Source organism: Triticum urartu, chromosome 4A, assembly GCF_056163025.1.
Source record: "Triticum urartu cultivar PI428250 chromosome 4A, HENAU_Tu73, whole genome shotgun sequence".
NCBI classification, from domain to species: Eukaryota; Viridiplantae; Streptophyta; class Magnoliopsida; order Poales; family Poaceae; genus Triticum; species Triticum urartu.
The window spans coordinates 380,156,817-380,173,892 of NC_141876.1; positions in this window are offsets into that span (position 1 = coordinate 380,156,817).

Genomic DNA, 17,076 nt, shown 5'->3' on the forward strand with positions numbered 1-17,076 from the left:
ATCTGAGTCCTTTTCTTGTACGAGAAGTCCAACCGCCTCATATATATGTAAGGGGTGACGGTCGATTGAATAACAACACACAATCACAAAACACATCTACTTTTTACCCTCCTCGATCTATTGGGGATGGTAACGAGGCCCGTCCCATCCGTCATCGTTCCGCCTCGCTCCGACGCGCGTCCGAGCTGATGAGGTATGCAACACCACATAAGCTGGAAGGCTGCTGAGATGGCCTGGTGCTAGGGTCTTCACGAAGATCTGTAGGACACCACGTAGGTGCTTGCTGAGTTGGCCTGGAGGCCGCGTGTCGCCATACAGGTGCCTACCCAGCTGGTTGGGCTGGCAGCTGTATGGGAACGGCGGTGGGGTCTTGGCAGACGTGGGCCTGGCTGTGGCCCCGCAGGTGTCCTTGGCAAGGGTCTTGGCGGGACCCCAGCAAGGGTCTTGCCGTGGCATCGCGGTCGTCCCCGGCAAGGATCTTGCCGGGGGTCTCGTGGATTTCCTCGGCAAGGATCTTGCCGAGGATCGTTGCCTTCTGGTCCTCATCTAGTCTTGTGTGCCTATGATCTTCTTGAAGATCTGCATGCCATCATGTAGGTGCCTCCAGAGCCTTGGTTCCAATGTGGTTCGTGGTGTTGGAACCCTTGGGCTCAAGGGTGGCGCGCTCTGTTGGCATTGGTCAAGTTGCCCCGACAAGGCGCTTGTCGGGGCTGCGGAGGCCGCCCTAGCAAGGGTCTTGCCGGGGGAGTCCACCTCGCCCTCTTGCTCTTTGTATCTCTGGTTTTGGCGTTGTTCTGGTTGTCTTGTGCTTCTTCTTCCTCTCCCCTGCTAGGTATGGCCATAGGCGCGGATCTAACTGTCCGTGCACAAGTAAAGGGGTACAAAAGAGAGCCCCTAATTTTGTGCACCGACAGTCCTTCTTGATTGACTTTGATGAGTATAGGGGTTAGAAGAGTTGATCTACCATAAGATCGTAATGGCTAAACCATAGATGTCTAGCATGTATGATTATGACTGCCTCTAAGGAAAAAACACTCCAGTTTATATAGACACCGGAGGGGACTAGGGTTATACAAAGTCGGTTTACAGATAAAGGAATCGTCATATCCGAAAGCCAAGCTTGCCATCCACGCAAAGGAGAGTCCAACCCGGACACGGGAGATAGTCTTCAATCTTGTATCTTTGCAGCCCATTAGTCCAGCCCATGTTACATAGCCCGGACGCCCGAGGACCCCCTAATCCTGGACTCCCTCAAGGGGGCCTAGAGGGCTGGCCGGGGCGGTGGTGGACCGGCGGTGGGGAGTGATTTTGGGGCGGGCGGGGCGGCGATGAGGCGTGGATGCGCCGCCGGCGTGGGCAGCGGGGGCCGACGGTTCAGCCGGTGGTGGCTGGCAGCTCAGGGGGTGGAGGTTGAAGACGAACTGCATGCCCTCCCTAAACTACATGTGAAGTGCCTCTCTGTTTCCAGTGCATTCAGTTTCGACAGTAACATTCAGATTCCATAGTAAATTTCAGTTTCGATAGTTAAGTTTAGAGTCAATAGTTTTTACCTCATCTGTTGTTGTTAGGTGTTTTTTGGTGATGTAAATTTTACATCTACACTTTTTGGTAATGTATTTTACATCATCTATTGGAGATGCTATTAGAACTCCACTTGAAATTGTCGGATTCAGGGCTCCGCAGACCCTTAAGAGGTTCGAACACTGGGGTGCATATGAAGAACTCCTTCTTCCTGACCTGCCGGCCGAACAATTCCACAGTTTAACTCGATGAACCCAAGGTACAAGAGACAAAACAGTTTATCCTGGTTTGGGCCACCTTGCGGTGTAATACCCTACTCCAGCTTTGTGGTGTATTGCCTCGAGGGGCTGAGGATGAAATAGTACACTGGTAGAACGGCCTCCAGAAGTGAGGTGTTCTTGAGCTCGATGAACTGGTGGGTGAGAGGATGGTCTGAATGATCAACCCATTCCACGATGGTGGCTAAGTCATCTTTTATATCTAAATGGCTAGCCCCCACTAGCCTATTTCTCTCAACATGCAAGTATGCCACCTCATCATTCAACATGCAAGAAGAAAGGCCCACCACAACATGCAATCATGCATAATAAAAAGCCACTTGGACATGCAAAAATGCATGAGAGTTTACATTCTATTAGGATATTTACATTATACAATAATCAAACACCACAAATCATACTTATTTTTAGCTTTAGTTCTCATATTATAACTCTAAAAATTCATGTTTCATACAACCAATTCTAACTGGATGTATTGCAAACGTTCCCGCAACAACGTGCGGGGTATCATCTAGTATTTATAGTGGCCTTGGTCCTCTTCCCAAATGTAGGCGGGAAGGGATCCCACAACGGCCAAATTCGAAGGGGGAGAACTAGTACAAGTTATCTTGACAAAAGTAGTATTCCTCTGCAAAGACTCTGGTGGTGACGCTGTAGTGGGCTCCGTGATGACCTCCATCATGTCGTCTTGGCGGTCTTGGTCTTGTTGCACCAATATGGAAACCTTTGCTTGATTCCTCAGGACTCCGTGCATGTGCTTGCCCCCTTGGCACCAAAGGGGATACTGGTACGCTGCGCCCGCTGGCGCCCGCCTGGCCTTGGTCGTCATGGCTCACGTCATGTGAACCTCGTAAGGTGCACCTTGCCTAGATATCTCTGCACCTCCAGAGCCAGCCTAGTGAGGCCGGCCCCTGGCGATGTCTTCGTGTTGTCCGCCTTGCGAGGCTTGGCCCCTCGCAAGGGTCTTGGACCGTGCTGCAAAAACTAGGCCATACCAGGCCACTGGTGGAGCCACGCCATGGGCCGCAGGCAGGCAAGTCTGGGTACCCCCGTTCCCAGGACGCCAACAGTAGCCCTCGGGCCCAAGGCGCGCTCGAGCTTGGCTTCAAGGCGAAGCCAAAGGGCAAGTGTGGAGCGCCGCGGGCCCCAATCGCCTACGGCCTTGGTCAACGCATGGCGATTGATGGGACGTGGGCGCCTCCGCATCCCCATGCTGCCTCAGCAACCGTTCGACTTCACAAGTCCCTGCTACATGCAGAAGAAACCATCATTATGTGTGATCGTGGAGGCCAGCGGTTGGCCTCCTTCCGGCTATAAATGAAGGGGGGGCAGATCGCCCTCCCTCATCTCCATCTTCTCGCTGCCTGCTCCTTCTTCCTCCTCGTCGCCTCGCCGTTTGGCCGCAGCTCCCATGGCACCAACGAAGAGGTTCTCAGCTACGAAGAAGGGGATGGCTCGTCAGGAGGGCCCCGGCTTGCCGCCGCCCAAGAGGGGGTGGGGCCGCCCCAGCAAGCACGCCGCGGCTCCTGCTATGGCCCCTCAGGGGCGTGGGCTTACTCCTTCAGCGAAATGTGTCATTCTCGGGGGCCGCAGCGGTGCTTCCTCTCACGGCGGAGTCCAATCAAGGCTGGACAACCCTTGCGCCGAGGGGAGGCGTGCCGTGGTCGCCCGGCCTCCTCGGCCGCGCTTCCATTCGGCGGAGGTGCTTCCGGAGTTCGTCGTGTGGTCGGAAAGGCCGGCCGGCACCTGGCTCCAGCTTCCGCGCTCCTTCGCCGGTGAGCTGCCGGCCACGGGCCTCGATGCCTTGTGGCTTCTAGCCGACGCCTGCTGCAGCAAGGCATCATGGGCTGCGGTGGGGGTTTCCGCCATGGGCAACGCGGTCCTGGCCCGCAGCTGGTAGACATTCGCCCGCGTGCGCGGCCTGAGCAGGAGGTGCACCCTCCACTTCAAGTACGACGGCGTCATGACCCTCTACGTGAGGGTGTTTGGGGAAGATGGCCACCGCGCAGGGTACTGCCTTGAACACAGCGACGATGACAGTGGGCTTGGCCTCGACGACGGCTGCGACTGCGCGGAAGGCGAGCTTGCCCTTGGCAACGGCGGCGGCTCGTTCGGCGGCGGTGGCTCCTCCTCCAGAGAGAGCACCAGCAGCAGCGACTACGACCAACCGCCACATCAACGGGCTCTCCTAAAGGATGGTGGCGGGTCTTCCCTCCACACTCCGGTGAAGCGCGAGGAAGGCTCTGGCTAAGTCTGGGGGGGCCTTGGAGCCAGCCCTCGTGAGTTGTTGCGGTTGTGCGTGCCTCTTTTATTTATCCTTTCGTTCCTTCCTGCATTTTTAAAAAACAAGAGTGGGGCCCTACGGGGCCGTGTATTGAACTATGGTATTTATGTTGCTATGTTATGTTTATTGCTCTGATGTTATGCTGCGGTGCTCAATGTCCAAATGGGTACGATGGGATACATAGCTTGATACGCTTGCGGTAGTTACCGTCCTCGTGACGGCGCGCGTCGTACTATATGGTGAGGCCCTTCATGCTGCCGGCTCGGGAGTCTCCGACCTCAGGGGGTGTCACGAGGCTACGGAGTCGTTAGAAAGCTCTGTCGGGTGTCTTATTCTTCTTTGCGCGAGCGCTCAGGCGTGAGCCTGTCGTGGCTCAATGCACCACGTCGCAGTACCAGGGGGTATGGACATCAAGAGGATGCGTAGATCACGAGCTTGCTCAAGGGCGTCTCGCAAGGATAGAAAAAGGCGGAGCTCCGAAGGAGCGGGGCTACAACGAAGTGTGTTTGCTGCGCGGGGTGAGCCTGTCGTATGGACACATCTGCCCAACCCCCACATGCAAGACACGTGAGAAGGAGCGACGGGCAACTGCCGCTCCTCCAGAACCAGGACCAAAACACAAAAGAGAAAACGGAGGGGGAAGTCGGTCAGGCAACTGAAAGCATGCGAACTCCAAATTCATTAAAAGGTTGCAAACCAGGTACAGAAAGTAAATGAACAGCTGCGTCCGGCACCTAGTGTAGTCCTCTCACCAGCGCAGAGCTAAGTGTTGCCACTAGGACGTGGGAGGGAGCCCCCGAGGCCGGAGGGCTGCACTCTGCAGACTCCGGGGCATGTACAGCCCCACTCATTATTACGTGAGAGTGTCACGAGCGGAGACCTTCACAGGCACGGGGCCTTGCTTCATGGGTAGAACCTCCTGTTTCCACGCATTTTGGATGGGGATCCCATCCTGCGTCTCCAAGCGCGCGACGCTAGGCCTGGAGACGCGGGCGACCCTAAACGGGCCCTCCCACATGGGTGAGATCTTATGCAGCCCTTCCCTAGAGAGCAACCGCTAGAGGATGAGATCTCCCACCTCGAGCGTCCTGGAGCGGGCGCTGCGACAGTGGTACTGCCGCAGTGCATGCTGGTACTTTGCCGCTCGGAGCGAGGCTTGACGGCGGTGTTCCTCCCCCAGCACGAGGTCCATCCCCACTTGAGCTACTCCATCAATAGAAGCATCCACCAAACCAGGCATCACAACTCCTGACCATCTTTCGCCGCCTCAGATCTCCTTCCCTGTTGCCAACACCCACCGCAAATGCATCACCATCATCGACTCAGCAGATGAACCTGAGGAGTACATGGGTCCAAAAGAGAGGTTGCACTCTTTTGTTTTTGTTTGTGTTATGCATTGCTTAATATTACCTGCTACTTTATCGTCCTGTTCACCTCTTAGACTCCAAGTCATGTCCAAATTAATGTTCAAACCTAAGTTATAAAATTACTCGTGAGGCACATATCAAGGAAGCTATGAATAGTATCTTTGTCTATTATCTGGTTCACCTATCGTATGCCTATGTTGTTCATCTTGGGTGGGAAACACATAGTAAATCAACCATCATCTATCTTTTTATTAAATTAAAGCTATCATCAGCCTGCTATCATTATTTTTGGATCCATCCACTGGTTGTTACCATCACTCTAGATTTCTGCATGCTCTCCTTACATAATCTCACTATATTTTTTCCTATGCATGTCAGATATTGTACACAGTCATGCTGAACATGTAGAGAAAAATAGAAGAGTTTTGCGCGGCAATACAATGTCATGCAGACATCGCTCCATGGTGGGTTCAATGGCAAACCCTCCCCCTCTCTAAATTGTAATCCAGAGGAAGATATATGTTCTGAAGTGGATTCAGACGTAGCTGACCACTCCTATTTACCCCCCAAGGTGTTTGCTCTAACTTGACATGATGATGTTGCTCTTCTCATGCATATGTTGCCTTGCGGTGCCTACTTTCGACATCATATATGTCATCTTCTTAGTTTAAGTATGTTCTGTAATGCCACCTGTTTAGTTTCTATATCATATATGGGAATTATGCAGTCTCATCCCTTTTAGCCAGCCATAATATATGTGAAATATGCAATGCCATCCTGTTTAACTAGGCATCATATATTTGAATGATATCTTGCCCATCCTTTTCTTCATTACATTAAACTACTCTTCCTGTGAATCAGCCATTTGAGTGGGTAATGGAAAAATCTGGAGTGAAAACAAGGTCTTCAGAGTAGATAGTGCTACATGTCGAAGCAAATCTCTTCCTGGGTCCCGATAGCTCCTCAGAGATGGATTGAGGGACAGATGACTAGTCCTATTCCCCCATTGAGGTGTATGCTCTAACTTGGCACGGTTATACTGCTCATATCGTGCATATGGTGTCTTGCATTGCATAGTTTAGACGTCATATACACAATATTCAACACCATGTTCTTAGTTCAGACACCATATATGTGAATGCCTTCTAGTTAGCATATAAATAACATATGTGAATTAAATCATGCGATCCTAATTACTTATATAACATGTATGTGAATTATGTCATGCAAACCTGTTTACTAAAGACACCATATAATTATCTCATGCCATCCTATTTAGTTAGTCATCATATCTTTGAATTATGTCATGCTATGTTATCTAGTTTAGATAGACATCATATATGTGAAATTATGTCATGCTATCCTTTTTAGTTAAACGATATACATGTCAACTACTTCATGCTCTCTTTTTTCCACACTATCTTTGCATCTATCTCTCCTACAATGTCTATACATTCAACCATGTTTCCTGTTTATCATCCATTTGAATTGGAGCGGGTGATGGCAGTATCTAGCAGAGTAAAAACACGGTCTTCAAATAAAACAGTACTACCTCTTGGTGGAGATAGCACTCCGGTTGTACATGCACGGGAACCAGCCCTACCACACATATCCTAGACTCTCGCAGATTGTACCTCTGCTGCGATGGACAGAGAACCCGCTTCACCCAATCTAACCCCAACCCCAGTAGATAGTAACCCAATTCCTGTTGACACATCACCATCTCCACCACAGAGCTCCCAAACAAGCGCTAGTACTACCACGGCGAACCCCAACTCCACCAGTTAGTACACCTATTCCTGTGGAGGAAGCACAACCAGCCAGTCGTAGTTTAACATCTATCGCATTTGATGTTGTTAAATCCTATGTGCGTATCTTCCCATCATGGAAATATTATATTAAAGATGATGGAAAATTCCACTTGCAGGTGTTTGTCCAGGAGTTATGTGTAAGTAATGTTATTCATAGAAATTACTTTGCTTTGTCCCATACATTCTACCTCCATGATGGTTATAATACAACAAATTTTCCCATTTTTATCTATAGAGAAGGACCGATTTGGAAACTCAGGATGAGGTAACCTATGCTAATACCACTGCTATCTTCAAAAATGCTTGGTGGCACTATCATAATTACTTGAAGAAAACGTACTTCACTGGCAAAGAAACTCATCAAATTCCCTTATGTTCTCCTGAGACACATTTACTGGACAATGACTGGGAACGCCTTGTTCTATACTGGTCCCGAACCAAGAATGTGGTAAGGTCTACGAGCTCATTTTCTATTTTTAAGTACTATATTATTGCGTCTTATTGTACTCTGTTCATGTAGAACAAGTGCTTAAACCTGAAGAACAACTGTTCTTATTTAAGATTCCATTGTTATCGTGCATACTACTTTGCTCTAGTATCACTGTATTTACTCATACAAACTTATTTTTATACTGAAGGATCCAATCGAAACTCCAATGGTCCAACAGGTATGTTTATGCATGTTTCTTTAATAGGTTTTCTCTTATAAATAGCTCTGCTGATTTCAATTTCAATTGTGTATACAATTGACTTCTCATATCATGCACATTACTAGCATCACAACAGAGCCAATAGTGTTGTTGTACATCTGGACCCGTGGTACCCATCTAAAATCTTGTTGTGTCGTGTAGTTTCCCACGCTTTGTATTCTTTCGGTGCTACTTTGTCTTGAACTGATATGATTTGAACTGTGTCTCTATTTTGATTTAGCAAGACAATGCAGTGATCATAGGACATAGATATATGTTTGTTTGATGCTTTTATTATGTACTACTTGGCAATAGAAGACTTGGTAGTTTAATCCTGTCCACCTTACTAATGAACTGGTTCACCGAAATGAGTTTCATATACTAGTACATGCTAAACATGTTACGTGTCTGCTTGTTTCTTCTTTTAAAATGCTTACAGAATATTGGGGAAGAGTGCCTCAATAAGCAATGGTAAAGGAAGTAATGCAGATAAGGTTTAGGATAGTGAGACATCCTTGTTGGTCTCCAACAAAGCTGATAAAACATCTAAGGAAAACTATCTTGAAGACAGTGAGACGACCCCAAAGTCCTATCTTAGTTTAGTGTTCGAGTTACTAGCCACTAAAACTTGTACAAGCTATTCAAACTCACTGTCTGAATCAGTTCGGTTTCTTGAGTCTAAACTACAAGCTAAAAGACATCGATCAGTTGTGCTGCGACAAGAAGCAGAAGGACTGCGGAAGTCCCTAGAGCATTTAGATGCATACTTGCTAGTGCAACAACAAGCGTTGGAGGATTTTAGCGCCAAAAAGGACAAAGGAAATAAGATTGCTAAGCTTATTGCCAGCATGGTGGATACCCAGGATAACGTTTCTTGAGCTCTTCTAAAGTTGTTTCAACTATGGACTTGTTTTGCTGCCATATTTATTTGCATTGGTGGCCAATTTAGACGGCCAGTGTATGTAATATGCTACTTTGTTCCATATATTTGCACTGGTGGCAAACTTTGATGCATAGTGGATGTAATATGTATAATAGCCGTAATAGCCTAGTGTTAGTTGCTTGCTTATTTATTTTATTATTGTCTTGTTTAGTTGTTTACTTGTAGTCACTTTAGTTCTTTTTTCCGTGTTTTTCTAGTGGCCACAATAACCTATTTTTATAACTAGGCCACAATAACCATGGCAACACATGGACTGTTGTGACCATGGTCATGCTACCTGTTGTAGTGACCATGGCCCTCCACGGGCTGTACGATCCATGGGCCTTATACAGGCCTTAGGATCCATGGGCCTTCTATGGGCCTTAGGATCCATGGGCCTTCTATAGGCCGTATAATCGTTTCGCCAAACATGGGCCGTACTATTCGTGGACCAATAATAGACCGTAAACGGGCTAGAGTGGAAATCATCTATTTTATGGCCTGACCATAATGAGCCATTAATAGGCCGTATTTGATGATGCTATGAAAACAACCCAATGGGTTAACGGCACACAAATAGTCCGCCTGTATCCATGGGCTGAATTTAGCCCACAAGTGGAACATGCTAGTAACGGACCATAAATAATCGAATTCTGGAAATGAGCCCAAGAATAAAAGGGCCCTTAGAAGGCCGAAAGTTAACACGGGCTGGAAACGGCTGACGGAATAATGGGTCGTTAATGGGTATAAAGCGATACACTATTCATTATGGGCCAGTTTCATATCAGGCCTTTAATGGGCATAGAGTTACAAAGGGCCTCCTATGGGTCGAAAGACGTCATGGGCCATACATGGGCTAGAAGTTACAACGGGATGGAATCATATTGGACGGCCCAGAGGACGCTACTGGGCCAAATTCTGGTAGGCCATGAGTTAGCGGACTGTAAATGGGCTATATGTGAACATGCCGTTAACAAGCTTTCCGTGGGCTGACCCGCTACCTTTTGACCAAGTCAAATGGGCTGGCCTTTTCACTAGGGCTGGACCAAAAGCTCGTAACTCGTGAGCTTAATGAGCGCTCGATAGGTTGGCTCGTTAAACTCGTAGCTCTCTTCTTAATGAATAGAGCCAATCATTGATTTTACCTCATTAAGCTTACCGAGCTTAACATGTGAGCTAATGAGTTTCATGAGTAGCTTGTTAAGCTCGTTAGTAACAACACAACACATATTCTTATCTTACGTGACAAACTTTTGCAGAACCTTAGCCCATCTATTCAATCTAATCGACATGTGAGTCAACAAACTACTGCATTTCTTTTTGTAGTCACCATATTTCATCTTGAAAACCACACCTACACATTCATCCTGTATATTGTAACTCATTATAATCTGTTAACGAGCGCTCGTGAGCGCTCATAGCGCTCACGAGCTTTAGGAGCTTCAAACGAGCCGAGCCGAGCAGGGTTTTCTGCTCGTTAATCTTAACGAGCTTAACGAGCCGAGCCTTAACGAGCACGAGCTTAATGAGCCGAGCTGCTCGTTAGTCCACCCCTACTTTTCACTGGAATGGGCTTCTGTTGGGCCGTGCAACGTGTCGACGAATCATAGGAGCCTTCGGTCCAATGAGTGGATGACATTTGTCCCAATGGTGAGCCGACACGTGGTTCCTCTGGCCATTGAGAATTTTACACATGGAAAATCCCCATTGGTGTGGGCTTTTAACAGGTTATCGGATCCAAACCGGAACTCGATAGCTTAACGGTGACATGTTATAGTGGATGCCACATGTCGGTCACCCTTGACGAAAGCACTTCTGTGACGCGCGATTTATCATCATGGAAGTGGACACTTCCGTGATGATAATTTTGGTAATGTCATGGAACACTTCTACGAAAGCACATGTATGACTATCTTGATTCTGTCATAAAATCGTCATGGATGTACATGCATGACAGAAAACGTGAACTACTGTGACCAACATGTATCATCAGGGAAGTGTATTTTTTTGTAGTGTAGACTTGCAACACCACCACATGTTATAAATTCTGATATGTCGCAAGTTATTGATGATGCTACTTCTGCTATGAATGTTACTCATGATGATGCTAGTACCTTGCTTGATGATAATGTGCCACTAGGTGAATTTCTTGATGAAGAACTTGCTAGAACTAAAGCTTTTGAAATTGTTGAAGGTGATGAAGAACGTGAAACTGAAAATCTTGAAACACCTATTAGAACTAGTCCTCCTAGATATGAGTTGCCTAAGGTACCGGAAGGTTATGTTATGGATGAGGAGACAACAAGAGACATTCTTGCTTGTAAGGATAGAGATGATCTGAAGAAATTATTATGCAAGTATAAAGAAAAAACTTTGAATGCTAAAATGAAATGTGATCCTAAGGTTGCTACTTCACTTTTTTTTATTGATGATAAGGATTATGAATTCTCTGTCGACCCAGAGTTAATTACTTTGGTTGAATCTGATCCTTTCCATGGTTATGAAACTGAAACTGTTGTGGCACATCTTACTAAGCTGAATGACATAGCCACCCTTTTTGCTCATGACACTAGTAGAAAAGGGGGGCTTTCGTTCGGGCCTGGCCAGACCATTAGACCCGGTTCTTCCATGAAGCGGGACCAATGGATGCATTCGTCCCGGTTCATGAGACCAGGGGGCCGGCAAGGGCCTCGTGGGCATTGGTCCTTGTTCGTATGGACCCATTTGTCCCGGTTCTAGGCACGAACCCGGACCAATGGGCCTCGCACCTGTCCCACAACCATTGGTCCCGGTTCTTGGCTCAAACCGGGACAGAAGGGTAGGCTTTAGTCCCGGTTCTAGCCACGAACCGGGGAAAATGAGTTGCCTATATATACCCCGTCGCTGCAGTAGAGCACTCCACAGTGCTCTATTTTTTCTGGCCGGCGAGGAGAGGGCATTTGGGTGCTCTAGCTCACCCAAGTGATCAAGATGGATGCAATGTGGTTGAAGATGAGAAAGATTAGAAAATATGCCTTTCATACCTAGGCTTGGTGTCATTATGCCGTTGGATCAATTTTTACCTTGGTTGTGGTTATGATCGCATTTATTGTTGCATTGAAAGGTTTCACATAGTTTCAATGTATGGTTTAACTAGATGCTCTGGAGAGCTATATGTTGTTCAATGAGAACTATGCATGTACTTCGTTTTTAATGTGATGATGAACTTCTATTAATTTGGTCACTTATCTATCCATGTGAACTGTAATGGTTTTTGACACACATAATGTGATGATGAACTTCTATTATTTTGGTCACTTATCAATCCATGTGGCTTTGAATGGTGCATTTTGAACACACAAAAAGTCTGGAGTTGAAATAAGTTCAAAAAATGAAATCCCTTTGTAACAGATGAGTTTTCGTCTGAAACCCTGATACTTCGAAAGAGATTGTCCATTTTGTGCACGAAGTGCATCCAGTTTTTGTCGTAACCCTCTCAACTTTTTAGTACATGCTATGTGGGTGAAATGATGATACCATGCCAGCTTAAAACCTTTTAGAGTTCATTTGTAGTGCTTTTCAATTACAAGGTCATTCAGCTCAAAAAAATCAGTAAATGCATGAAAAATAACAAATGAAGTCAGAAAGGGTTGAAAATTGATGATGTGGCTTTGAATGGTGCATTTTGAACACACAAAAAGTCTGGAGTTCAAAAAAGTTCAAGAAAATGAAATCCCTTTGTAACAGATGAGTTTCCGTATGAAACCCTTATACTTCGAAAGAGATTGTCTGTTTTGTACATGAAGTGCATCTAGTTTTTCCAGTAACCCTCTCAACTTTTATGCACATGCAATGTGGGTGAAATGATGATACCATGCCAACTTTCAACATTTTTAGAGTTCATTTGAAATGCTTTTGAATTTCAGGGTCTTATAGCTTAAAAAATCAGTAAATGCATGAAAAATAACAAATGAAGTCAGAAAGGGTTGAACATTGATGATGTGGCTTTGAATGGTGCATTTTGAACACACAAAAACTATGGAGTTGAAATAAGTTCAAAAAAAATGAAATGCCTTTGTAACAGATGAGTTTTCGTCTGAAACCCCGGTACTTCGAAAGAGATTGTCTATTTTGTACACGAAGTGCATCCAGTTTTTGCCATAACCCTCTCAACTTTTTAGCACATGCTATATGGGTGAAATGATGATACCATGCCAACTTTCAACCTTTTTAGAGTTCATTTGAAGTTCTTTTTTAATTTCAAGGTCATTCAGCTAAAAAATCAGTAAATGCATGAAAAATAAGAAATGAAGTCAGAAAGGGTTGAAAATTGATGATGTGGCTTTGAATGGTGCATTTCGAACACACAAAAAGTCTGGAGTTCAAATAAGTTCAAGAAAATGAAATCCCTTTGTAACAGATGAGTTTCCATATGAAGCGCTTATACTTCGAAAGAGATTGTTTGTTTTGTACACGAAGTGCATCTAGTTTTTGCCATAACCCTCTCAACTTTTATGCACATGCTATGTGGGTGAAATGATGATACCATGCCAACTTTCAACATTTTAAGAGTTCATTTGAAATGCTTTTGAATTTCAGTGTCTTATAGCTCAAAAATCAGTAAATGGATGAAAAATAACAAATGAAGTCAGAAAGGGTTGAAAATTGATGATATGGCTTTGAATGGTGAATTTTGAACACACAAAAAGTTTGGAGTTGAAATAAGTTCAAAAAATGAAATCCCTTTGTAAGAGATGAGTTTTCGTCCGAACCGCTGATACTTCGAAAGAGATTGTCCATTTTGTACACGAAGTGCATCCAGTTTGTCATTCAGCTAAAAAATTAGTAAATGCATGAAAATAACAAATGAAGTCAGGAAGGGTTGAAAATTGATGATGTGGCTCTGAATGGTACATTTCGAACACAATAAAAGTCTGGAGTCCAAATAAGTTCAAAAAATGAAATCCCTTTGTAACAGATGAGTTTCCGTATGAAACCCTTATACTTCGAAAGAGATTGTCTGTTTTGTACACGAAGTGCATCTAGTTTTTGATGTAACCCTCTCAACTTTTATGCACATGCTATGTGGGTGAAATGATGATACCATGCCAACTTTCAACATTTTAAGAGTTCATTTGGAATGCTTTTGAATTTCAGTGTCTTATAGCTCAAAAAAATCAGTAAATGGATGAAAAATAACAAATGAAGTCAGAAAGGGTTGAAAATTTATGATGTGGCTTTGAATGGTGCTTTTTAACACACAAAAAGTCTGGAGTTGAAATAAGTTCAAAAAAATGAAATCCCTTTGTAACAGATGAGTTTTAGTCCAAACCGCCGATACTTCAAAACAGATTGTCCATTTTGTACACGAAGTGCATCCAGTTTTTGACGTAACCATCTCAACTTTTTAGCACATGCTATGTGGGTGAAATTATGATACCATGCCAACTTTCAACCTTTTTAGAGTTCATTTGTAGTGCTTTTCAATTTCAAGGTCATTCAGCAAAAAAATCAGTAAATGCATGAAAAATAACAAATGAAGTCAGAAAGGGTTGAAAATTGATGATGTGGCTTTGAATGGTGCATTTTGAACACACAAAAAGTCTGGAGTTCAAATAAGTTCAAGAAAATGAAATCCCTTTGTAACAGATGAGTTTCTGTATGAAACGCTTATACTTCGAAAGAGATTGTCTGTTTTGTACACGAAGTGCATCTAGTTTTTGTCGTAACCCTCTCAACATTTGTGCACATGCTATGTGTGTGAAATGATGATACCATGCCACTTTCAATATTTTCAGACTTCATTTGAAATGCTTTTGAATTTCAGGGTCTTATGGCTCTAAAAAATCAGTAAATGGATGAAAAATAACAAATGAATTCAGAACGCGTTGAAATTTGATGATGTCACTTTGAATGGTGCATTTTGAACACACAAAAAGTCTGGAGGTGAAATAAGTTCAAAAAAATGAAATCCCTTTGTAACAGATGAGTTTTTGTCCGAACCGCTGATACTTCGAAAGAGATTGTCCATTTTGTACACGAAGTGCATCCAATTTTTGTCGTAACCCTCTCAAATTTTTAGCACATTCTATGTGGGTGAAATGATGATACGATGCCAACTTTCAACCTTTTTAGAGTTCATTTGTAGTGCTTTTCAATTTAAGGGTCTTATAGCTCAAAAAAATTAGTAAATGGATGAAAAATAACAAATGAAGTCAGATAGGGTTGAAAATTGATGATGTGGCTTTGAATGGTGCATTTTGAACACACACAAATTCTGGAGTTGAAATAAGTTCAAAAAAATGAAATCCCTTTGTAATAGATGAGTTTTTGTCCGAACCGCTGATACTTCGAAAGAGATTGTCCATTTTGTACACGAAGTGCATCCAATTTTTGCCGTAACCCTATCAAATTTTTAGCACATTCTATGTGGGTGAAATGATGATACGATGCCAACTTTCAACCTTTTTAGAGTTCATTTGTAGTGCTTTTCAATTTAAGGGTCTTATAGCTCAAAAAACTTAGTAAATGGATGAAAAATAACAAATGAAGTCAGAAAGGGTTGAAAATTGATGATGTGGCTTTGAATGGTGCATTTTGAACACACACAAATTCTAGAGTTGAAATAAGTTCAAAAAAAATGAAATCCCTTTGTAACAGATGAGTTTTTATCCAAACCGCTGATACTTCGAAAGAGATTGTCCATTTTGTACACAAAGTGCATCCAGTTTATGTCGTTACCCTCTCAACATTTTAGCACATTCTTTGTGCGTGAAATGATGATACCATGCCAACTTTCAGCCTTTTTAGAGTTCATTTGTAGTGCTTTTCAATTTCAAGGTCATTCAGCTAAAAAATCAGTAAATGCATGAAAAATAACAAATGAAGTCAGAAAGGGTTGAAAATTGATGATGTGGCTTTGAATGGTGCATTTAGAACACACAAAAAGTCTGGAGTTCAAATAATTTCAAGAAAATGAAACCCCTCTATAACATATGAGTTTCCGTATGAAACTCTTATACTTCGAAAGAGATTGTCTGTTTTGTACACGAAGTGCATCTAGTTTTTGCCTTAACCCTCTCAACTTTTATGCACATGCTATGTCAGTGAAATGATGATACCATGCCAACTTTCAAAATTTTCAGAGTTCATTTGAAATGCTTTTGAATTCCAGGGTCTTATAGCTCAAAAAAATAAGTAGATGGATGAAAAATAACAAATGAAGTCACAAAGGGTTGAAAATTGATGATGTAGCTTTGAATGGTGCATTTTGAACACACAAAAAGTCTGGAGTTGAAATAAGTTCAAAAAAATGAAAGCCCTTTGTAACAGATGAGTTTTCGTCCGAACCACTGATACTTTGAAAGAGATTGTCCATTTTGTACACGAAGTGCATCCAATTTTTGCCGTAACCCTCTCAAATGTTTAGCACATGCTATGTGCGTGAAATGATGATACGATGCCAACTTTCAACCTTTTTAGAGTTCATTTGTAGTGCTTTTTAATTTAAGGGTCTTATAGCTCAAAAAAATTAATAAATGGATGAAAAATAATAAAAAAAGTCAGAAAGGGTTGAAAATTGATGATGTGGCTTTGAATGGTGCATTTTGAACACACACAAATTCTGGAGTTGAAATAAGTTCAAAAAATTGAAATCCCTTTGTAACAGATGAGTTTTTGTCCGAACCGCTCATACTTCGAAAGAGATTGTCCATTTTGTACACAAAGTGCATCCAGTTTTTGCCGTTACCCTCTCAACTTTTTATCACATTCTATGTGGGTGAAATGATGATACCATGCCAACTTTCAACCATTTTAGAGTTCATTTGTAGTGCTTTTCAATTTAAGGGTCTTATAGCTCAAAAAAATAAGTAAATGGATGAAAAATAACAAGTAAAGTCAGAAAGGGTTGAAAATTGATGATGTGGCTTTGAATGGTGCATTTTGAACACACACAAATTCTGGAGTTGAAATAAGTTAAAAAAAATGAAATCCCTTTGTAACAGATGAGTTTTTGTCCGAACCGCTGATACTTCGAAAGAGATTGTCCATTTTGTACACAAAGTGCATCCAGTTTTTGCCGTTACCCTCTCAACTTTTTAGCACATGCTGTGTGGGTAAAATGATGATATGATGCCAACTTTCAACCTTTTTAGAGTTCATTTGTAGTGCTTTTCAATTTAAGGGTCTTATAGCTCAAAAAAATTAGTAAATGGATGAAAAAT